The sequence below is a fragment of the Schistocerca nitens genome, unplaced genomic scaffold, assembly GCF_023898315.1.
Source record: "Schistocerca nitens isolate TAMUIC-IGC-003100 unplaced genomic scaffold, iqSchNite1.1 HiC_scaffold_95, whole genome shotgun sequence".
NCBI lineage: Eukaryota > Metazoa > Arthropoda > Insecta > Orthoptera > Acrididae > Schistocerca > Schistocerca nitens.
Window position 1 is genome coordinate 1 of NW_026045640.1, and position 17,860 is coordinate 17,860.

A 17,860-nucleotide genomic window follows, 5' to 3' on the forward strand; every position below is an offset into this window, starting at 1 on the left:
CAGTGCCTCGGAGGCACCTGGACATAGCAAATTGTGAGGCCAGGCCGACGCTAGTCTGTAGAACATGATGCGAGCGTCCTAGTGGGGACCCGCGAGTGCTGCGTTCTCGGTTCTTCTCAAGGGAATCCAGCTATACATTCTTGTGGATCGTGCATCTCAAGAGCGCAAGCAGCACGGCAGCATTATCGCGGGAACAGCAAAACGATGCATCGGCCGGGAATCGAACCCGGGCCGCCCGCGTGGCAGGCGAGCATTCTACCACTGAACCACCGATGCTCGGGCCAGTAGTAACTTCACGCTGCTTGCCGAGCAGATGTCTCAAGGGAAAGTGGGACTGCCGTCAAGCGCCGTAGCATTCTGTCGAGAAGATGCTGCAGACGCTGAATCCTGCACTGCACTGCTTAAAAATGCCGCCAGAACGCGGTCCTCTGCGTACTCTTGCGTCGCCGGCGCCGGCACCGACACCGACTCTTGCCAAAGGATGCGAAATGTGCGCGGATACGCTGTCCGAATGCGGCTGGATGTTCTCCCCTAGCCTACCTCGAAATGCGCCTGCCAGGTACGATCACCTTCGGCCGCTGCCGACAGGCGGGAAGCCGACACAGCGCGGCGTCGGGGCGCTTCCTTGTGCGGTGGTGGTGTAATGGTCAGCATAGTTGCCTTCCAAGCAGTTGATCCGGGTTCGATTCCCGGCCACCGCAACGGGCTTTTTAATTTCGCGTATGAGTACTTTCGCCACGCGCCCTTAAATTAATGTTTTTTCCCCCTTCTTACTCGCTGCAGACCAGCCTGTAGTGTGTCTCGACTTGTCTCGACTTTGCTCAGCTGACGCGAGAGCTGACGCTCTCAAATCGGCCTATATCAAAACGACAAGCACGAGAAACGACTGAGAGAGGTAAGGAGAGGCGAGGCGATGGGCACACAGCACTCCCCCTTCCTTTCACGGTGGCGTGTCCATGACCGAATCGGGTTGTAGCTCCGAAAACAAAGGAGAAGGAAAAAATAGGAAGTAAAACTGCCAACAGTACCCTGTGTCCCCATGCGCTCACCCGCCCAAGTACTGACAAGGGCCAAAGTTGTTACAAATCGGCAATCGGACATTTTCTTTCATCTTGTCTTCATCGGTTGAGAACCAGTGTATTCAACATATTATGGCCATTGCCGAGTGAATGCTGTAGCGCTTCCCGACAAGTCGGGTTCGGATCCTCTGTCAACTTCCACGCGGGGTGATGATCTTTTGGTCATCACACTCGCCTGCTGAAATCGGCGCTGCCTTTTCGTAGTAGTAAAAGACTAGTGGCCCGTGGGGGGATCGAACCCACGACCTTCGCGTTATTAGCACGACGCTCTAACCAACTGAGCTAACGGGCCTCGGCAGATGCAGTTGCTCAGCCCTGCGCTGGAAACGTATGGCATGAAGCCGTACACCATTTCTATGGTCGTCGGACGTCTGCTTCCCTCGTCTATATTCTGCTGACGGTCACGAAACAGTAGCTATATTGCGAGCAGGACGGGAAACGGCAGCTCGGTCAGCTCAAACTTGTCACGGTTCGTGTGGAAAAAATTCCGTTCCGGTACCGGGAATCGAACCCGGGCCTCCTGGGTGAAAGCCAGGTATCCTAGCCACTAGACCACACCGGATGTGGGGGTGTCTTCGCCGGTTCGGACGGTCGCTTGTCGCATTTCGTGTCGTGTCCCGCGTCGGCGCCCTTCTCTCTTTGCGAGCGTCTTTGCGCATACTGACTGGCAAGGCGCGCACCTCAAACGTCTCAGAGCAATGCTTTTGGCTTCATGCTGTGCTGGGAGAAGAGGGAAAGGGAAGCTGTAAGTAGCAGTAACAGGGAGTAAACATTTTCCCGCTGAAGCGTTGAAACCGTTGTGGATAACAAACAAGAAATAAGTTGGTGCCCTAGCGACAGCATCACCATCAGTCACAGAAAATTAAATGCCCCAGGTGAGGATCGAACTCACGACCTTAAGATTATGAGACTTACGCGCTGCCTACTGCGCTACCGAGGCACGGGTGAACCGCTTTTCCTGGAAACTGGGTAAGTACCATACCCAATGTTAGACGTAAAGACACTGTACTTCCTGGATAACGTGTTCTGTTGCTAGACGTGCATTGCCGGCCCAGTTGATTGCGGTGTTGCTGCAGCTTTTGCAAACGATAGGCAGCACTCCTTGTCGTTAACGTTCAGTGCCTCGGAGGCACCTGGACATAGCAAATTGTGAGGCCAGGCCGACGCTAGTCTGTAGAACATGATGCGAGCGTCCTAGTGGGGACCCGCGAGTGCTGCGTTCTCGGTTCTTCTCAAGGGAATCCAGCTATACATTCTTGTGGATCGTGCATCTCAAGAGCGCAAGCAGCACGGCAGCATTATCGCGGGAACAGCAAAACGATGCATCGGCCGGGAATCGAACCCGGGCCGCCCGCGTGGCAGGCGAGCATTCTACCACTGAACCACCGATGCTCGGGCCAGTAGTAACTTCACGCTGCTTGCCGAGCAGATGTCTCAAGGGAAAGTGGGACTGCCGTCAAGCGCCGTAGCATTCTGTCGAGAAGATGCTGCAGACGCTGAATCCTGCACTGCACTGCTTAAAAATGCCGCCAGAACGCGGTCCTCTGCGTACTCTTGCGTCGCCGGCGCCGGCACCGACACCGACTCTTGCCAAAGGATGCGAAATGTGCGCGGATACGCTGTCCGAATGCGGCTGGATGTTCTCCCCTAGCCTACCTCGAAATGCGCCTGCCAGGTACGATCACCTTCGGCCGCTGCCGACAGGCGGGAAGCCGACACAGCGCGGCGTCGGGGCGCTTCCTTGTGCGGTGGTGGTGTAATGGTCAGCATAGTTGCCTTCCAAGCAGTTGATCCGGGTTCGATTCCCGGCCACCGCAACGGGCTTTTTAATTTCGCGTATGAGTACTTTCGCCACGCGCCCTTAAATTAATGTTTTTTCCCCCTTCTTACTCGCTGCAGACCAGCCTGTAGTGTGTCTCGACTTGTCTCGACTTTGCTCAGCTGACGCGAGAGCTGACGCTCTCAAATCGGCCTATATCAAAACGACAAGCACGAGAAACGACTGAGAGAGGTAAGGAGAGGCGAGGCGATGGGCACACAGCACTCCCCCTTCCTTTCACGGTGGCGTGTCCATGACCGAATCGGGTTGTAGCTCCGAAAACAAAGGAGAAGGAAAAAATAGGAAGTAAAACTGCCAACAGTACCCTGTGTCCCCATGCGCTCACCCGCCCAAGTACTGACAAGGGCCAAAGTTGTTACAAATCGGCAATCGGACATTTTCTTTCATCTTGTCTTCATCGGTTGAGAACCAGTGTATTCAACATATTATGGCCATTGCCGAGTGAATGCTGTAGCGCTTCCCGACAAGTCGGGTTCGGATCCTCTGTCAACTTCCACGCGGGGTGATGATCTTTTGGTCATCACACTCGCCTGCTGAAATCGGCGCTGCCTTTTCGTAGTAGTAAAAGACTAGTGGCCCGTGGGGGGATCGAACCCACGACCTTCGCGTTATTAGCACGACGCTCTAACCAACTGAGCTAACGGGCCTCGGCAGATGCAGTTGCTCAGCCCTGCGCTGGAAACGTATGGCATGAAGCCGTACACCATTTCTATGGTCGTCGGACGTCTGCTTCCCTCGTCTATATTCTGCTGACGGTCACGAAACAGTAGCTATATTGCGAGCAGGACGGGAAACGGCAGCTCGGTCAGCTCAAACTTGTCACGGTTCGTGTGGAAAAAATTCCGTTCCGGTACCGGGAATCGAACCCGGGCCTCCTGGGTGAAAGCCAGGTATCCTAGCCACTAGACCACACCGGATGTGGGGGTGTCTTCGCCGGTTCGGACGGTCGCTTGTCGCATTTCGTGTCGTGTCCCGCGTCGGCGCCCTTCTCTCTTTGCGAGCGTCTTTGCGCATACTGACTGGCAAGGCGCGCACCTCAAACGTCTCAGAGCAATGCTTTTGGCTTCATGCTGTGCTGGGAGAAGAGGGAAAGGGAAGCTGTAAGTAGCAGTAACAGGGAGTAAACATTTTCCCGCTGAAGCGTTGAAACCGTTGTGGATAACAAACAAGAAATAAGTTGGTGCCCTAGCGACAGCATCACCATCAGTCACAGAAAATTAAATGCCCCAGGTGAGGATCGAACTCACGACCTTAAGATTATGAGACTTACGCGCTGCCTACTGCGCTACCGAGGCACGGGTGAACCGCTTTTCCTGGAAACTGGGTAAGTACCATACCCAATGTTAGACGTAAAGACACTGTACTTCCTGGATAACGTGTTCTGTTGCTAGACGTGCATTGCCGGCCCAGTTGATTGCGGTGTTGCTGCAGCTTTTGCAAACGATAGGCAGCACTCCTTGTCGTTAACGTTCAGTGCCTCGGAGGCACCTGGACATAGCAAATTGTGAGGCCAGGCCGACGCTAGTCTGTAGAACATGATGCGAGCGTCCTAGTGGGGACCCGCGAGTGCTGCGTTCTCGGTTCTTCTCAAGGGAATCCAGCTATACATTCTTGTGGATCGTGCATCTCAAGAGCGCAAGCAGCACGGCAGCATTATCGCGGGAACAGCAAAACGATGCATCGGCCGGGAATCGAACCCGGGCCGCCCGCGTGGCAGGCGAGCATTCTACCACTGAACCACCGATGCTCGGGCCAGTAGTAACTTCACGCTGCTTGCCGAGCAGATGTCTCAAGGGAAAGTGGGACTGCCGTCAAGCGCCGTAGCATTCTGTCGAGAAGATGCTGCAGACGCTGAATCCTGCACTGCACTGCTTAAAAATGCCGCCAGAACGCGGTCCTCTGCGTACTCTTGCGTCGCCGGCGCCGGCACCGACACCGACTCTTGCCAAAGGATGCGAAATGTGCGCGGATACGCTGTCCGAATGCGGCTGGATGTTCTCCCCTAGCCTACCTCGAAATGCGCCTGCCAGGTACGATCACCTTCGGCCGCTGCCGACAGGCGGGAAGCCGACACAGCGCGGCGTCGGGGCGCTTCCTTGTGCGGTGGTGGTGTAATGGTCAGCATAGTTGCCTTCCAAGCAGTTGATCCGGGTTCGATTCCCGGCCACCGCAACGGGCTTTTTAATTTCGCGTATGAGTACTTTCGCCACGCGCCCTTAAATTAATGTTTTTTCCCCCTTCTTACTCGCTGCAGACCAGCCTGTAGTGTGTCTCGACTTGTCTCGACTTTGCTCAGCTGACGCGAGAGCTGACGCTCTCAAATCGGCCTATATCAAAACGACAAGCACGAGAAACGACTGAGAGAGGTAAGGAGAGGCGAGGCGATGGGCACACAGCACTCCCCCTTCCTTTCACGGTGGCGTGTCCATGACCGAATCGGGTTGTAGCTCCGAAAACAAAGGAGAAGGAAAAAATAGGAAGTAAAACTGCCAACAGTACCCTGTGTCCCCATGCGCTCACCCGCCCAAGTACTGACAAGGGCCAAAGTTGTTACAAATCGGCAATCGGACATTTTCTTTCATCTTGTCTTCATCGGTTGAGAACCAGTGTATTCAACATATTATGGCCATTGCCGAGTGAATGCTGTAGCGCTTCCCGACAAGTCGGGTTCGGATCCTCTGTCAACTTCCACGCGGGGTGATGATCTTTTGGTCATCACACTCGCCTGCTGAAATCGGCGCTGCCTTTTCGTAGTAGTAAAAGACTAGTGGCCCGTGGGGGGATCGAACCCACGACCTTCGCGTTATTAGCACGACGCTCTAACCAACTGAGCTAACGGGCCTCGGCAGATGCAGTTGCTCAGCCCTGCGCTGGAAACGTATGGCATGAAGCCGTACACCATTTCTATGGTCGTCGGACGTCTGCTTCCCTCGTCTATATTCTGCTGACGGTCACGAAACAGTAGCTATATTGCGAGCAGGACGGGAAACGGCAGCTCGGTCAGCTCAAACTTGTCACGGTTCGTGTGGAAAAAATTCCGTTCCGGTACCGGGAATCGAACCCGGGCCTCCTGGGTGAAAGCCAGGTATCCTAGCCACTAGACCACACCGGATGTGGGGGTGTCTTCGCCGGTTCGGACGGTCGCTTGTCGCATTTCGTGTCGTGTCCCGCGTCGGCGCCCTTCTCTCTTTGCGAGCGTCTTTGCGCATACTGACTGGCAAGGCGCGCACCTCAAACGTCTCAGAGCAATGCTTTTGGCTTCATGCTGTGCTGGGAGAAGAGGGAAAGGGAAGCTGTAAGTAGCAGTAACAGGGAGTAAACATTTTCCCGCTGAAGCGTTGAAACCGTTGTGGATAACAAACAAGAAATAAGTTGGTGCCCTAGCGACAGCATCACCATCAGTCACAGAAAATTAAATGCCCCAGGTGAGGATCGAACTCACGACCTTAAGATTATGAGACTTACGCGCTGCCTACTGCGCTACCGAGGCACGGGTGAACCGCTTTTCCTGGAAACTGGGTAAGTACCATACCCAATGTTAGACGTAAAGACACTGTACTTCCTGGATAACGTGTTCTGTTGCTAGACGTGCATTGCCGGCCCAGTTGATTGCGGTGTTGCTGCAGCTTTTGCAAACGATAGGCAGCACTCCTTGTCGTTAACGTTCAGTGCCTCGGAGGCACCTGGACATAGCAAATTGTGAGGCCAGGCCGACGCTAGTCTGTAGAACATGATGCGAGCGTCCTAGTGGGGACCCGCGAGTGCTGCGTTCTCGGTTCTTCTCAAGGGAATCCAGCTATACATTCTTGTGGATCGTGCATCTCAAGAGCGCAAGCAGCACGGCAGCATTATCGCGGGAACAGCAAAACGATGCATCGGCCGGGAATCGAACCCGGGCCGCCCGCGTGGCAGGCGAGCATTCTACCACTGAACCACCGATGCTCGGGCCAGTAGTAACTTCACGCTGCTTGCCGAGCAGATGTCTCAAGGGAAAGTGGGACTGCCGTCAAGCGCCGTAGCATTCTGTCGAGAAGATGCTGCAGACGCTGAATCCTGCACTGCACTGCTTAAAAATGCCGCCAGAACGCGGTCCTCTGCGTACTCTTGCGTCGCCGGCGCCGGCACCGACACCGACTCTTGCCAAAGGATGCGAAATGTGCGCGGATACGCTGTCCGAATGCGGCTGGATGTTCTCCCCTAGCCTACCTCGAAATGCGCCTGCCAGGTACGATCACCTTCGGCCGCTGCCGACAGGCGGGAAGCCGACACAGCGCGGCGTCGGGGCGCTTCCTTGTGCGGTGGTGGTGTAATGGTCAGCATAGTTGCCTTCCAAGCAGTTGATCCGGGTTCGATTCCCGGCCACCGCAACGGGCTTTTTAATTTCGCGTATGAGTACTTTCGCCACGCGCCCTTAAATTAATGTTTTTTCCCCCTTCTTACTCGCTGCAGACCAGCCTGTAGTGTGTCTCGACTTGTCTCGACTTTGCTCAGCTGACGCGAGAGCTGACGCTCTCAAATCGGCCTATATCAAAACGACAAGCACGAGAAACGACTGAGAGAGGTAAGGAGAGGCGAGGCGATGGGCACACAGCACTCCCCCTTCCTTTCACGGTGGCGTGTCCATGACCGAATCGGGTTGTAGCTCCGAAAACAAAGGAGAAGGAAAAAATAGGAAGTAAAACTGCCAACAGTACCCTGTGTCCCCATGCGCTCACCCGCCCAAGTACTGACAAGGGCCAAAGTTGTTACAAATCGGCAATCGGACATTTTCTTTCATCTTGTCTTCATCGGTTGAGAACCAGTGTATTCAACATATTATGGCCATTGCCGAGTGAATGCTGTAGCGCTTCCCGACAAGTCGGGTTCGGATCCTCTGTCAACTTCCACGCGGGGTGATGATCTTTTGGTCATCACACTCGCCTGCTGAAATCGGCGCTGCCTTTTCGTAGTAGTAAAAGACTAGTGGCCCGTGGGGGGATCGAACCCACGACCTTCGCGTTATTAGCACGACGCTCTAACCAACTGAGCTAACGGGCCTCGGCAGATGCAGTTGCTCAGCCCTGCGCTGGAAACGTATGGCATGAAGCCGTACACCATTTCTATGGTCGTCGGACGTCTGCTTCCCTCGTCTATATTCTGCTGACGGTCACGAAACAGTAGCTATATTGCGAGCAGGACGGGAAACGGCAGCTCGGTCAGCTCAAACTTGTCACGGTTCGTGTGGAAAAAATTCCGTTCCGGTACCGGGAATCGAACCCGGGCCTCCTGGGTGAAAGCCAGGTATCCTAGCCACTAGACCACACCGGATGTGGGGGTGTCTTCGCCGGTTCGGACGGTCGCTTGTCGCATTTCGTGTCGTGTCCCGCGTCGGCGCCCTTCTCTCTTTGCGAGCGTCTTTGCGCATACTGACTGGCAAGGCGCGCACCTCAAACGTCTCAGAGCAATGCTTTTGGCTTCATGCTGTGCTGGGAGAAGAGGGAAAGGGAAGCTGTAAGTAGCAGTAACAGGGAGTAAACATTTTCCCGCTGAAGCGTTGAAACCGTTGTGGATAACAAACAAGAAATAAGTTGGTGCCCTAGCGACAGCATCACCATCAGTCACAGAAAATTAAATGCCCCAGGTGAGGATCGAACTCACGACCTTAAGATTATGAGACTTACGCGCTGCCTACTGCGCTACCGAGGCACGGGTGAACCGCTTTTCCTGGAAACTGGGTAAGTACCATACCCAATGTTAGACGTAAAGACACTGTACTTCCTGGATAACGTGTTCTGTTGCTAGACGTGCATTGCCGGCCCAGTTGATTGCGGTGTTGCTGCAGCTTTTGCAAACGATAGGCAGCACTCCTTGTCGTTAACGTTCAGTGCCTCGGAGGCACCTGGACATAGCAAATTGTGAGGCCAGGCCGACGCTAGTCTGTAGAACATGATGCGAGCGTCCTAGTGGGGACCCGCGAGTGCTGCGTTCTCGGTTCTTCTCAAGGGAATCCAGCTATACATTCTTGTGGATCGTGCATCTCAAGAGCGCAAGCAGCACGGCAGCATTATCGCGGGAACAGCAAAACGATGCATCGGCCGGGAATCGAACCCGGGCCGCCCGCGTGGCAGGCGAGCATTCTACCACTGAACCACCGATGCTCGGGCCAGTAGTAACTTCACGCTGCTTGCCGAGCAGATGTCTCAAGGGAAAGTGGGACTGCCGTCAAGCGCCGTAGCATTCTGTCGAGAAGATGCTGCAGACGCTGAATCCTGCACTGCACTGCTTAAAAATGCCGCCAGAACGCGGTCCTCTGCGTACTCTTGCGTCGCCGGCGCCGGCACCGACACCGACTCTTGCCAAAGGATGCGAAATGTGCGCGGATACGCTGTCCGAATGCGGCTGGATGTTCTCCCCTAGCCTACCTCGAAATGCGCCTGCCAGGTACGATCACCTTCGGCCGCTGCCGACAGGCGGGAAGCCGACACAGCGCGGCGTCGGGGCGCTTCCTTGTGCGGTGGTGGTGTAATGGTCAGCATAGTTGCCTTCCAAGCAGTTGATCCGGGTTCGATTCCCGGCCACCGCAACGGGCTTTTTAATTTCGCGTATGAGTACTTTCGCCACGCGCCCTTAAATTAATGTTTTTTCCCCCTTCTTACTCGCTGCAGACCAGCCTGTAGTGTGTCTCGACTTGTCTCGACTTTGCTCAGCTGACGCGAGAGCTGACGCTCTCAAATCGGCCTATATCAAAACGACAAGCACGAGAAACGACTGAGAGAGGTAAGGAGAGGCGAGGCGATGGGCACACAGCACTCCCCCTTCCTTTCACGGTGGCGTGTCCATGACCGAATCGGGTTGTAGCTCCGAAAACAAAGGAGAAGGAAAAAATAGGAAGTAAAACTGCCAACAGTACCCTGTGTCCCCATGCGCTCACCCGCCCAAGTACTGACAAGGGCCAAAGTTGTTACAAATCGGCAATCGGACATTTTCTTTCATCTTGTCTTCATCGGTTGAGAACCAGTGTATTCAACATATTATGGCCATTGCCGAGTGAATGCTGTAGCGCTTCCCGACAAGTCGGGTTCGGATCCTCTGTCAACTTCCACGCGGGGTGATGATCTTTTGGTCATCACACTCGCCTGCTGAAATCGGCGCTGCCTTTTCGTAGTAGTAAAAGACTAGTGGCCCGTGGGGGGATCGAACCCACGACCTTCGCGTTATTAGCACGACGCTCTAACCAACTGAGCTAACGGGCCTCGGCAGATGCAGTTGCTCAGCCCTGCGCTGGAAACGTATGGCATGAAGCCGTACACCATTTCTATGGTCGTCGGACGTCTGCTTCCCTCGTCTATATTCTGCTGACGGTCACGAAACAGTAGCTATATTGCGAGCAGGACGGGAAACGGCAGCTCGGTCAGCTCAAACTTGTCACGGTTCGTGTGGAAAAAATTCCGTTCCGGTACCGGGAATCGAACCCGGGCCTCCTGGGTGAAAGCCAGGTATCCTAGCCACTAGACCACACCGGATGTGGGGGTGTCTTCGCCGGTTCGGACGGTCGCTTGTCGCATTTCGTGTCGTGTCCCGCGTCGGCGCCCTTCTCTCTTTGCGAGCGTCTTTGCGCATACTGACTGGCAAGGCGCGCACCTCAAACGTCTCAGAGCAATGCTTTTGGCTTCATGCTGTGCTGGGAGAAGAGGGAAAGGGAAGCTGTAAGTAGCAGTAACAGGGAGTAAACATTTTCCCGCTGAAGCGTTGAAACCGTTGTGGATAACAAACAAGAAATAAGTTGGTGCCCTAGCGACAGCATCACCATCAGTCACAGAAAATTAAATGCCCCAGGTGAGGATCGAACTCACGACCTTAAGATTATGAGACTTACGCGCTGCCTACTGCGCTACCGAGGCACGGGTGAACCGCTTTTCCTGGAAACTGGGTAAGTACCATACCCAATGTTAGACGTAAAGACACTGTACTTCCTGGATAACGTGTTCTGTTGCTAGACGTGCATTGCCGGCCCAGTTGATTGCGGTGTTGCTGCAGCTTTTGCAAACGATAGGCAGCACTCCTTGTCGTTAACGTTCAGTGCCTCGGAGGCACCTGGACATAGCAAATTGTGAGGCCAGGCCGACGCTAGTCTGTAGAACATGATGCGAGCGTCCTAGTGGGGACCCGCGAGTGCTGCGTTCTCGGTTCTTCTCAAGGGAATCCAGCTATACATTGTTGTGGATCGTGCATCTCAAGAGCGCAAGCAGCACGGCAGCATTATCGCGGGAACAGCAAAACGATGCATCGGCCGGGAATCGAACCCGGGCCGCCCGCGTGGCAGGCGAGCATTCTACCACTGAACCACCGATGCTCGGGCCAGTAGTAACTTCACGCTGCTTGCCGAGCAGATGTCTCAAGGGAAAGTGGGACTGCCGTCAAGCGCCGTAGCATTCTGTCGAGAAGATGCTGCAGACGCTGAATCCTGCACTGCACTGCTTAAAAATGCCGCCAGAACGCGGTCCTCTGCGTACTCTTGCGTCGCCGGCGCCGGCACCGACACCGACTCTTGCCAAAGGATGCGAAATGTGCGCGGATACGCTGTCCGAATGCGGCTGGATGTTCTCCCCTAGCCTACCTCGAAATGCGCCTGCCAGGTACGATCACCTTCGGCCGCTGCCGACAGGCGGGAAGCCGACACAGCGCGGCGTCGGGGCGCTTCCTTGTGCGGTGGTGGTGTAATGGTCAGCATAGTTGCCTTCCAAGCAGTTGATCCGGGTTCGATTCCCGGCCACCGCAACGGGCTTTTTAATTTCGCGTATGAGTACTTTCGCCACGCGCCCTTAAATTAATGTTTTTTCCCCCTTCTTACTCGCTGCAGACCAGCCTGTAGTGTGTCTCGACTTGTCTCGACTTTGCTCAGCTGACGCGAGAGCTGACGCTCTCAAATCGGCCTATATCAAAACGACAAGCACGAGAAACGACTGAGAGAGGTAAGGAGAGGCGAGGCGATGGGCACACAGCACTCCCCCTTCCTTTCACGGTGGCGTGTCCATGACCGAATCGGGTTGTAGCTCCGAAAACAAAGGAGAAGGAAAAAATAGGAAGTAAAACTGCCAACAGTACCCTGTGTCCCCATGCGCTCACCCGCCCAAGTACTGACAAGGGCCAAAGTTGTTACAAATCGGCAATCGGACATTTTCTTTCATCTTGTCTTCATCGGTTGAGAACCAGTGTATTCAACATATTATGGCCATTGCCGAGTGAATGCTGTAGCGCTTCCCGACAAGTCGGGTTCGGATCCTCTGTCAACTTCCACGCGGGGTGATGATCTTTTGGTCATCACACTCGCCTGCTGAAATCGGCGCTGCCTTTTCGTAGTAGTAAAAGACTAGTGGCCCGTGGGGGGATCGAACCCACGACCTTCGCGTTATTAGCACGACGCTCTAACCAACTGAGCTAACGGGCCTCGGCAGATGCAGTTGCTCAGCCCTGCGCTGGAAACGTATGGCATGAAGCCGTACACCATTTCTATGGTCGTCGGACGTCTGCTTCCCTCGTCTATATTCTGCTGACGGTCACGAAACAGTAGCTATATTGCGAGCAGGACGGGAAACGGCAGCTCGGTCAGCTCAAACTTGTCACGGTTCGTGTGGAAAAAATTCCGTTCCGGTACCGGGAATCGAACCCGGGCCTCCTGGGTGAAAGCCAGGTATCCTAGCCACTAGACCACACCGGATGTGGGGGTGTCTTCGCCGGTTCGGACGGTCGCTTGTCGCATTTCGTGTCGTGTCCCGCGTCGGCGCCCTTCTCTCTTTGCGAGCGTCTTTGCGCATACTGACTGGCAAGGCGCGCACCTCAAACGTCTCAGAGCAATGCTTTTGGCTTCATGCTGTGCTGGGAGAAGAGGGAAAGGGAAGCTGTAAGTAGCAGTAACAGGGAGTAAACATTTTCCCGCTGAAGCGTTGAAACCGTTGTGGATAACAAACAAGAAATAAGTTGGTGCCCTAGCGACAGCATCACCATCAGTCACAGAAAATTAAATGCCCCAGGTGAGGATCGAACTCACGACCTTAAGATTATGAGACTTACGCGCTGCCTACTGCGCTACCGAGGCACGGGTGAACCGCTTTTCCTGGAAACTGGGTAAGTACCATACCCAATGTTAGACGTAAAGACACTGTACTTCCTGGATAACGTGTTCTGTTGCTAGACGTGCATTGCCGGCCCAGTTGATTGCGGTGTTGCTGCAGCTTTTGCAAACGATAGGCAGCACTCCTTGTCGTTAACGTTCAGTGCCTCGGAGGCACCTGGACATAGCAAATTGTGAGGCCAGGCCGACGCTAGTCTGTAGAACATGATGCGAGCGTCCTAGTGGGGACCCGCGAGTGCTGCGTTCTCGGTTCTTCTCAAGGGAATCCAGCTATACATTCTTGTGGATCGTGCATCTCAAGAGCGCAAGCAGCACGGCAGCATTATCGCGGGAACAGCAAAACGATGCATCGGCCGGGAATCGAACCCGGGCCGCCCGCGTGGCAGGCGAGCATTCTACCACTGAACCACCGATGCTCGGGCCAGTAGTAACTTCACGCTGCTTGCCGAGCAGATGTCTCAAGGGAAAGTGGGACTGCCGTCAAGCGCCGTAGCATTCTGTCGAGAAGATGCTGCAGACGCTGAATCCTGCACTGCACTGCTTAAAAATGCCGCCAGAACGCGGTCCTCTGCGTACTCTTGCGTCGCCGGCGCCGGCACCGACACCGACTCTTGCCAAAGGATGCGAAATGTGCGCGGATACGCTGTCCGAATGCGGCTGGATGTTCTCCCCTAGCCTACCTCGAAATGCGCCTGCCAGGTACGATCACCTTCGGCCGCTGCCGACAGGCGGGAAGCCGACACAGCGCGGCGTCGGGGCGCTTCCTTGTGCGGTGGTGGTGTAATGGTCAGCATAGTTGCCTTCCAAGCAGTTGATCCGGGTTCGATTCCCGGCCACCGCAACGGGCTTTTTAATTTCGCGTATGAGTACTTTCGCCACGCGCCCTTAAATTAATGTTTTTTCCCCCTTCTTACTCGCTGCAGACCAGCCTGTAGTGTGTCTCGACTTGTCTCGACTTTGCTCAGCTGACGCGAGAGCTGACGCTCTCAAATCGGCCTATATCAAAACGACAAGCACGAGAAACGACTGAGAGAGGTAAGGAGAGGCGAGGCGATGGGCACACAGCACTCCCCCTTCCTTTCACGGTGGCGTGTCCATGACCGAATCGGGTTGTAGCTCCGAAAACAAAGGAGAAGGAAAAAATAGGAAGTAAAACTGCCAACAGTACCCTGTGTCCCCATGCGCTCACCCGCCCAAGTACTGACAAGGGCCAAAGTTGTTACAAATCGGCAATCGGACATTTTCTTTCATCTTGTCTTCATCGGTTGAGAACCAGTGTATTCAACATATTATGGCCATTGCCGAGTGAATGCTGTAGCGCTTCCCGACAAGTCGGGTTCGGATCCTCTGTCAACTTCCACGCGGGGTGATGATCTTTTGGTCATCACACTCGCCTGCTGAAATCGGCGCTGCCTTTTCGTAGTAGTAAAAGACTAGTGGCCCGTGGGGGGATCGAACCCACGACCTTCGCGTTATTAGCACGACGCTCTAACCAACTGAGCTAACGGGCCTCGGCAGATGCAGTTGCTCAGCCCTGCGCTGGAAACGTATGGCATGAAGCCGTACACCATTTCTATGGTCGTCGGACGTCTGCTTCCCTCGTCTATATTCTGCTGACGGTCACGAAACAGTAGCTATATTGCGAGCAGGACGGGAAACGGCAGCTCGGTCAGCTCAAACTTGTCACGGTTCGTGTGGAAAAAATTCCGTTCCGGTACCGGGAATCGAACCCGGGCCTCCTGGGTGAAAGCCAGGTATCCTAGCCACTAGACCACACCGGATGTGGGGGTGTCTTCGCCGGTTCGGACGGTCGCTTGTCGCATTTCGTGTCGTGTCCCGCGTCGGCGCCCTTCTCTCTTTGCGAGCGTCTTTGCGCATACTGACTGGCAAGGCGCGCACCTCAAACGTCTCAGAGCAATGCTTTTGGCTTCATGCTGTGCTGGGAGAAGAGGGAAAGGGAAGCTGTAAGTAGCAGTAACAGGGAGTAAACATTTTCCCGCTGAAGCGTTGAAACCGTTGTGGATAACAAACAAGAAATAAGTTGGTGCCCTAGCGACAGCATCACCATCAGTCACAGAAAATTAAATGCCCCAGGTGAGGATCGAACTCACGACCTTAAGATTATGAGACTTACGCGCTGCCTACTGCGCTACCGAGGCACGGGTGAACCGCTTTTCCTGGAAACTGGGTAAGTACCATACCCAATGTTAGACGTAAAGACACTGTACTTCCTGGATAACGTGTTCTGTTGCTAGACGTGCATTGCCGGCCCAGTTGATTGCGGTGTTGCTGCAGCTTTTGCAAACGATAGGCAGCACTCCTTGTCGTTAACGTTCAGTGCCTCGGAGGCACCTGGACATAGCAAATTGTGAGGCCAGGCCGACGCTAGTCTGTAGAACATGATGCGAGCGTCCTAGTGGGGACCCGCGAGTGCTGCGTTCTCGGTTCTTCTCAAGGGAATCCAGCTATACATTCTTGTGGATCGTGCATCTCAAGAGCGCAAGCAGCACGGCAGCATTATCGCGGGAACAGCAAAACGATGCATCGGCCGGGAATCGAACCCGGGCCGCCCGCGTGGCAGGCGAGCATTCTACCACTGAACCACCGATGCTCGGGCCAGTAGTAACTTCACGCTGCTTGCCGAGCAGATGTCTCAAGGGAAAGTGGGACTGCCGTCAAGCGCCGTAGCATTCTGTCGAGAAGATGCTGCAGACGCTGAATCCTGCACTGCACTGCTTAAAAATGCCGCCAGAACGCGGTCCTCTGCGTACTCTTGCGTCGCCGGCGCCGGCACCGACACCGACTCTTGCCAAAGGATGCGAAATGTGCGCGGATACGCTGTCCGAATGCGGCTGGATGTTCTCCCCTAGCCTACCTCGAAATGCGCCTGCCAGGTACGATCACCTTCGGCCGCTGCCGACAGGCGGGAAGCCGACACAGCGCGGCGTCGGGGCGCTTCCTTGTGCGGTGGTGGTGTAATGGTCAGCATAGTTGCCTTCCAAGCAGTTGATCCGGGTTCGATTCCCGGCCACCGCAACGGGCTTTTTAATTTCGCGTATGAGTACTTTCGCCACGCGCCCTTAAATTAATGTTTTTTCCCCCTTCTTACTCGCTGCAGACCAGCCTGTAGTGTGTCTCGACTTGTCTCGACTTTGCTCAGCTGACGCGAGAGCTGACGCTCTCAAATCGGCCTATATCAAAACGACAAGCACGAGAAACGACTGAGAGAGGTAAGGAGAGGCGAGGCGATGGGCACACAGCACTCCCCCTTCCTTTCACGGTGGCGTGTCCATGACCGAATCGGGTTGTAGCTCCGAAAACAAAGGAGAAGGAAAAAATAGGAAGTAAAACTGCCAACAGTACCCTGTGTCCCCATGCGCTCACCCGCCCAAGTACTGACAAGGGCCAAAGTTGTTACAAATCGGCAATCGGACATTTTCTTTCATCTTGTCTTCATCGGTTGAGAACCAGTGTATTCAACATATTATGGCCATTGCCGAGTGAATGCTGTAGCGCTTCCCGACAAGTCGGGTTCGGATCCTCTGTCAACTTCCACGCGGGGTGATGATCTTTTGGTCATCACACTCGCCTGCTGAAATCGGCGCTGCCTTTTCGTAGTAGTAAAAGACTAGTGGCCCGTGGGGGGATCGAACCCACGACCTTCGCGTTATTAGCACGACGCTCTAACCAACTGAGCTAACGGGCCTCGGCAGATGCAGTTGCTCAGCCCTGCGCTGGAAACGTATGGCATGAAGCCGTACACCATTTCTATGGTCGTCGGACGTCTGCTTCCCTCGTCTATATTCTGCTGACGGTCACGAAACAGTAGCTATATTGCGAGCAGGACGGGAAACGGCAGCTCGGTCAGCTCAAACTTGTCACGGTTCGTGTGGAAAAAATTCCGTTCCGGTACCGGGAATCGAACCCGGGCCTCCTGGGTGAAAGCCAGGTATCCTAGCCACTAGACCACACCGGATGTGGGGGTGTCTTCGCCGGTTCGGACGGTCGCTTGTCGCATTTCGTGTCGTGTCCCGCGTCGGCGCCCTTCTCTCTTTGCGAGCGTCTTTGCGCATACTGACTGGCAAGGCGCGCACCTCAAACGTCTCAGAGCAATGCTTTTGGCTTCATGCTGTGCTGGGAGAAGAGGGAAAGGGAAGCTGTAAGTAGCAGTAACAGGGAGTAAACATTTTCCCGCTGAAGCGTTGAAACCGTTGTGGATAACAAACAAGAAATAAGTTGGTGCCCTAGCGACAGCATCACCATCAGTCACAGAAAATTAAATGCCCCAGGTGAGGATCGAACTCACGACCTTAAGATTATGAGACTTACGCGCTGCCTACTGCGCTACCGAGGCACGGGTGAACCGCTTTTCCTGGAAACTGGGTAAGTACCATACCCAATGTTAGACGTAAAGACACTGTACTTCCTGGATAACGTGTTCTGTTGCTAGACGTGCATTGCCGGCCCAGTTGATTGCGGTGTTGCTGCAGCTTTTGCAAACGATAGGCAGCACTCCTTGTCGTTAACGTTCAGTGCCTCGGAGGCACCTGGACATAGCAAATTGTGAGGCCAGGCCGACGCTAGTCTGTAGAACATGATGCGAGCGTCCTAGTGGGGACCCGCGAGTGCTGCGTTCTCGGTTCTTCTCAAGGGAATCCAGCTATACATTCTTGTGGATCGTGCATCTCAAGAGCGCAAGCAGCACGGCAGCATTATCGCGGGAACAGCAAAACGATGCATCGGCCGGGAATCGAACCCGGGCCGCCCGCGTGGCAGGCGAGCATTCTACCACTGAACCACCGATGCTCGGGCCAGTAGTAACTTCACGCT

At 54.6% G+C, this 17,860-nt stretch overlaps 41 non-coding genes across 41 annotated transcripts; 8 read left to right on the forward strand and 33 right to left on the reverse strand.

The window, feature by feature from the left end:
* Positions 1 to 205: 205 nt before the first annotated feature.
* Positions 206 to 276, reverse strand: Trnag-gcc (transfer RNA glycine (anticodon GCC)). Its single transcript has one exon. It is a non-coding gene; the product is annotated as a tRNA-Gly (tRNA).
* Positions 277 to 629: 353 nt separating this feature from the next.
* Trnag-ucc (transfer RNA glycine (anticodon UCC)) lies at positions 630 to 701 on the forward strand. Its single transcript has one exon. It is a non-coding gene; the product is annotated as a tRNA-Gly (tRNA).
* Positions 702 to 1,297: 596 nt separating this feature from the next.
* On the reverse strand, positions 1,298 to 1,371 carry Trnai-aau (transfer RNA isoleucine (anticodon AAU)). The gene has a single exon. It is a non-coding gene; the product is annotated as a tRNA-Ile (tRNA).
* Positions 1,372 to 1,569: 198 nt separating this feature from the next.
* Positions 1,570 to 1,641, reverse strand: Trnae-uuc (transfer RNA glutamic acid (anticodon UUC)). The gene has a single exon. It is a non-coding gene; the product is annotated as a tRNA-Glu (tRNA).
* A 305-nt stretch (positions 1,642 to 1,946) lies between these two features.
* On the reverse strand, positions 1,947 to 2,019 carry Trnam-cau (transfer RNA methionine (anticodon CAU)). The gene has a single exon. It is a non-coding gene; the product is annotated as a tRNA-Met (tRNA).
* A 381-nt stretch (positions 2,020 to 2,400) lies between these two features.
* Positions 2,401 to 2,471, reverse strand: Trnag-gcc (transfer RNA glycine (anticodon GCC)). Its single transcript has one exon. It is a non-coding gene; the product is annotated as a tRNA-Gly (tRNA).
* Positions 2,472 to 2,824: 353 nt separating this feature from the next.
* Positions 2,825 to 2,896, forward strand: Trnag-ucc (transfer RNA glycine (anticodon UCC)). Its single transcript has one exon. It is a non-coding gene; the product is annotated as a tRNA-Gly (tRNA).
* Positions 2,897 to 3,492: 596 nt separating this feature from the next.
* Trnai-aau (transfer RNA isoleucine (anticodon AAU)) lies at positions 3,493 to 3,566 on the reverse strand. The gene has a single exon. It is a non-coding gene; the product is annotated as a tRNA-Ile (tRNA).
* A 198-nt stretch (positions 3,567 to 3,764) lies between these two features.
* Positions 3,765 to 3,836, reverse strand: Trnae-uuc (transfer RNA glutamic acid (anticodon UUC)). Its single transcript has one exon. It is a non-coding gene; the product is annotated as a tRNA-Glu (tRNA).
* Positions 3,837 to 4,141: 305 nt separating this feature from the next.
* Trnam-cau (transfer RNA methionine (anticodon CAU)) lies at positions 4,142 to 4,214 on the reverse strand. The gene has a single exon. It is a non-coding gene; the product is annotated as a tRNA-Met (tRNA).
* A 381-nt stretch (positions 4,215 to 4,595) lies between these two features.
* On the reverse strand, positions 4,596 to 4,666 carry Trnag-gcc (transfer RNA glycine (anticodon GCC)). The gene has a single exon. It is a non-coding gene; the product is annotated as a tRNA-Gly (tRNA).
* A 353-nt stretch (positions 4,667 to 5,019) lies between these two features.
* Trnag-ucc (transfer RNA glycine (anticodon UCC)) lies at positions 5,020 to 5,091 on the forward strand. Its single transcript has one exon. It is a non-coding gene; the product is annotated as a tRNA-Gly (tRNA).
* A 596-nt stretch (positions 5,092 to 5,687) lies between these two features.
* Positions 5,688 to 5,761, reverse strand: Trnai-aau (transfer RNA isoleucine (anticodon AAU)). Its single transcript has one exon. It is a non-coding gene; the product is annotated as a tRNA-Ile (tRNA).
* Positions 5,762 to 5,959: 198 nt separating this feature from the next.
* Positions 5,960 to 6,031, reverse strand: Trnae-uuc (transfer RNA glutamic acid (anticodon UUC)). Its single transcript has one exon. It is a non-coding gene; the product is annotated as a tRNA-Glu (tRNA).
* A 305-nt stretch (positions 6,032 to 6,336) lies between these two features.
* Trnam-cau (transfer RNA methionine (anticodon CAU)) lies at positions 6,337 to 6,409 on the reverse strand. The gene has a single exon. It is a non-coding gene; the product is annotated as a tRNA-Met (tRNA).
* A 381-nt stretch (positions 6,410 to 6,790) lies between these two features.
* On the reverse strand, positions 6,791 to 6,861 carry Trnag-gcc (transfer RNA glycine (anticodon GCC)). Its single transcript has one exon. It is a non-coding gene; the product is annotated as a tRNA-Gly (tRNA).
* A 353-nt stretch (positions 6,862 to 7,214) lies between these two features.
* Positions 7,215 to 7,286, forward strand: Trnag-ucc (transfer RNA glycine (anticodon UCC)). Its single transcript has one exon. It is a non-coding gene; the product is annotated as a tRNA-Gly (tRNA).
* Positions 7,287 to 7,882: 596 nt separating this feature from the next.
* Positions 7,883 to 7,956, reverse strand: Trnai-aau (transfer RNA isoleucine (anticodon AAU)). The gene has a single exon. It is a non-coding gene; the product is annotated as a tRNA-Ile (tRNA).
* Positions 7,957 to 8,154: 198 nt separating this feature from the next.
* Trnae-uuc (transfer RNA glutamic acid (anticodon UUC)) lies at positions 8,155 to 8,226 on the reverse strand. The gene has a single exon. It is a non-coding gene; the product is annotated as a tRNA-Glu (tRNA).
* A 305-nt stretch (positions 8,227 to 8,531) lies between these two features.
* Positions 8,532 to 8,604, reverse strand: Trnam-cau (transfer RNA methionine (anticodon CAU)). Its single transcript has one exon. It is a non-coding gene; the product is annotated as a tRNA-Met (tRNA).
* A 381-nt stretch (positions 8,605 to 8,985) lies between these two features.
* On the reverse strand, positions 8,986 to 9,056 carry Trnag-gcc (transfer RNA glycine (anticodon GCC)). The gene has a single exon. It is a non-coding gene; the product is annotated as a tRNA-Gly (tRNA).
* A 353-nt stretch (positions 9,057 to 9,409) lies between these two features.
* Positions 9,410 to 9,481, forward strand: Trnag-ucc (transfer RNA glycine (anticodon UCC)). The gene has a single exon. It is a non-coding gene; the product is annotated as a tRNA-Gly (tRNA).
* A 596-nt stretch (positions 9,482 to 10,077) lies between these two features.
* Trnai-aau (transfer RNA isoleucine (anticodon AAU)) lies at positions 10,078 to 10,151 on the reverse strand. Its single transcript has one exon. It is a non-coding gene; the product is annotated as a tRNA-Ile (tRNA).
* Positions 10,152 to 10,349: 198 nt separating this feature from the next.
* On the reverse strand, positions 10,350 to 10,421 carry Trnae-uuc (transfer RNA glutamic acid (anticodon UUC)). Its single transcript has one exon. It is a non-coding gene; the product is annotated as a tRNA-Glu (tRNA).
* A 305-nt stretch (positions 10,422 to 10,726) lies between these two features.
* Positions 10,727 to 10,799, reverse strand: Trnam-cau (transfer RNA methionine (anticodon CAU)). The gene has a single exon. It is a non-coding gene; the product is annotated as a tRNA-Met (tRNA).
* Positions 10,800 to 11,180: 381 nt separating this feature from the next.
* Trnag-gcc (transfer RNA glycine (anticodon GCC)) lies at positions 11,181 to 11,251 on the reverse strand. The gene has a single exon. It is a non-coding gene; the product is annotated as a tRNA-Gly (tRNA).
* A 353-nt stretch (positions 11,252 to 11,604) lies between these two features.
* Trnag-ucc (transfer RNA glycine (anticodon UCC)) lies at positions 11,605 to 11,676 on the forward strand. Its single transcript has one exon. It is a non-coding gene; the product is annotated as a tRNA-Gly (tRNA).
* Positions 11,677 to 12,272: 596 nt separating this feature from the next.
* Positions 12,273 to 12,346, reverse strand: Trnai-aau (transfer RNA isoleucine (anticodon AAU)). Its single transcript has one exon. It is a non-coding gene; the product is annotated as a tRNA-Ile (tRNA).
* Positions 12,347 to 12,544: 198 nt separating this feature from the next.
* Positions 12,545 to 12,616, reverse strand: Trnae-uuc (transfer RNA glutamic acid (anticodon UUC)). Its single transcript has one exon. It is a non-coding gene; the product is annotated as a tRNA-Glu (tRNA).
* Positions 12,617 to 12,921: 305 nt separating this feature from the next.
* Positions 12,922 to 12,994, reverse strand: Trnam-cau (transfer RNA methionine (anticodon CAU)). The gene has a single exon. It is a non-coding gene; the product is annotated as a tRNA-Met (tRNA).
* A 381-nt stretch (positions 12,995 to 13,375) lies between these two features.
* Positions 13,376 to 13,446, reverse strand: Trnag-gcc (transfer RNA glycine (anticodon GCC)). The gene has a single exon. It is a non-coding gene; the product is annotated as a tRNA-Gly (tRNA).
* A 353-nt stretch (positions 13,447 to 13,799) lies between these two features.
* Positions 13,800 to 13,871, forward strand: Trnag-ucc (transfer RNA glycine (anticodon UCC)). The gene has a single exon. It is a non-coding gene; the product is annotated as a tRNA-Gly (tRNA).
* Positions 13,872 to 14,467: 596 nt separating this feature from the next.
* Trnai-aau (transfer RNA isoleucine (anticodon AAU)) lies at positions 14,468 to 14,541 on the reverse strand. Its single transcript has one exon. It is a non-coding gene; the product is annotated as a tRNA-Ile (tRNA).
* A 198-nt stretch (positions 14,542 to 14,739) lies between these two features.
* On the reverse strand, positions 14,740 to 14,811 carry Trnae-uuc (transfer RNA glutamic acid (anticodon UUC)). The gene has a single exon. It is a non-coding gene; the product is annotated as a tRNA-Glu (tRNA).
* A 305-nt stretch (positions 14,812 to 15,116) lies between these two features.
* Trnam-cau (transfer RNA methionine (anticodon CAU)) lies at positions 15,117 to 15,189 on the reverse strand. Its single transcript has one exon. It is a non-coding gene; the product is annotated as a tRNA-Met (tRNA).
* A 381-nt stretch (positions 15,190 to 15,570) lies between these two features.
* Trnag-gcc (transfer RNA glycine (anticodon GCC)) lies at positions 15,571 to 15,641 on the reverse strand. Its single transcript has one exon. It is a non-coding gene; the product is annotated as a tRNA-Gly (tRNA).
* A 353-nt stretch (positions 15,642 to 15,994) lies between these two features.
* Trnag-ucc (transfer RNA glycine (anticodon UCC)) lies at positions 15,995 to 16,066 on the forward strand. Its single transcript has one exon. It is a non-coding gene; the product is annotated as a tRNA-Gly (tRNA).
* A 596-nt stretch (positions 16,067 to 16,662) lies between these two features.
* Trnai-aau (transfer RNA isoleucine (anticodon AAU)) lies at positions 16,663 to 16,736 on the reverse strand. Its single transcript has one exon. It is a non-coding gene; the product is annotated as a tRNA-Ile (tRNA).
* Positions 16,737 to 16,934: 198 nt separating this feature from the next.
* Positions 16,935 to 17,006, reverse strand: Trnae-uuc (transfer RNA glutamic acid (anticodon UUC)). Its single transcript has one exon. It is a non-coding gene; the product is annotated as a tRNA-Glu (tRNA).
* Positions 17,007 to 17,311: 305 nt separating this feature from the next.
* Positions 17,312 to 17,384, reverse strand: Trnam-cau (transfer RNA methionine (anticodon CAU)). Its single transcript has one exon. It is a non-coding gene; the product is annotated as a tRNA-Met (tRNA).
* A 381-nt stretch (positions 17,385 to 17,765) lies between these two features.
* On the reverse strand, positions 17,766 to 17,836 carry Trnag-gcc (transfer RNA glycine (anticodon GCC)). The gene has a single exon. It is a non-coding gene; the product is annotated as a tRNA-Gly (tRNA).
* Positions 17,837 to 17,860: the final 24 nt, after the last annotated feature.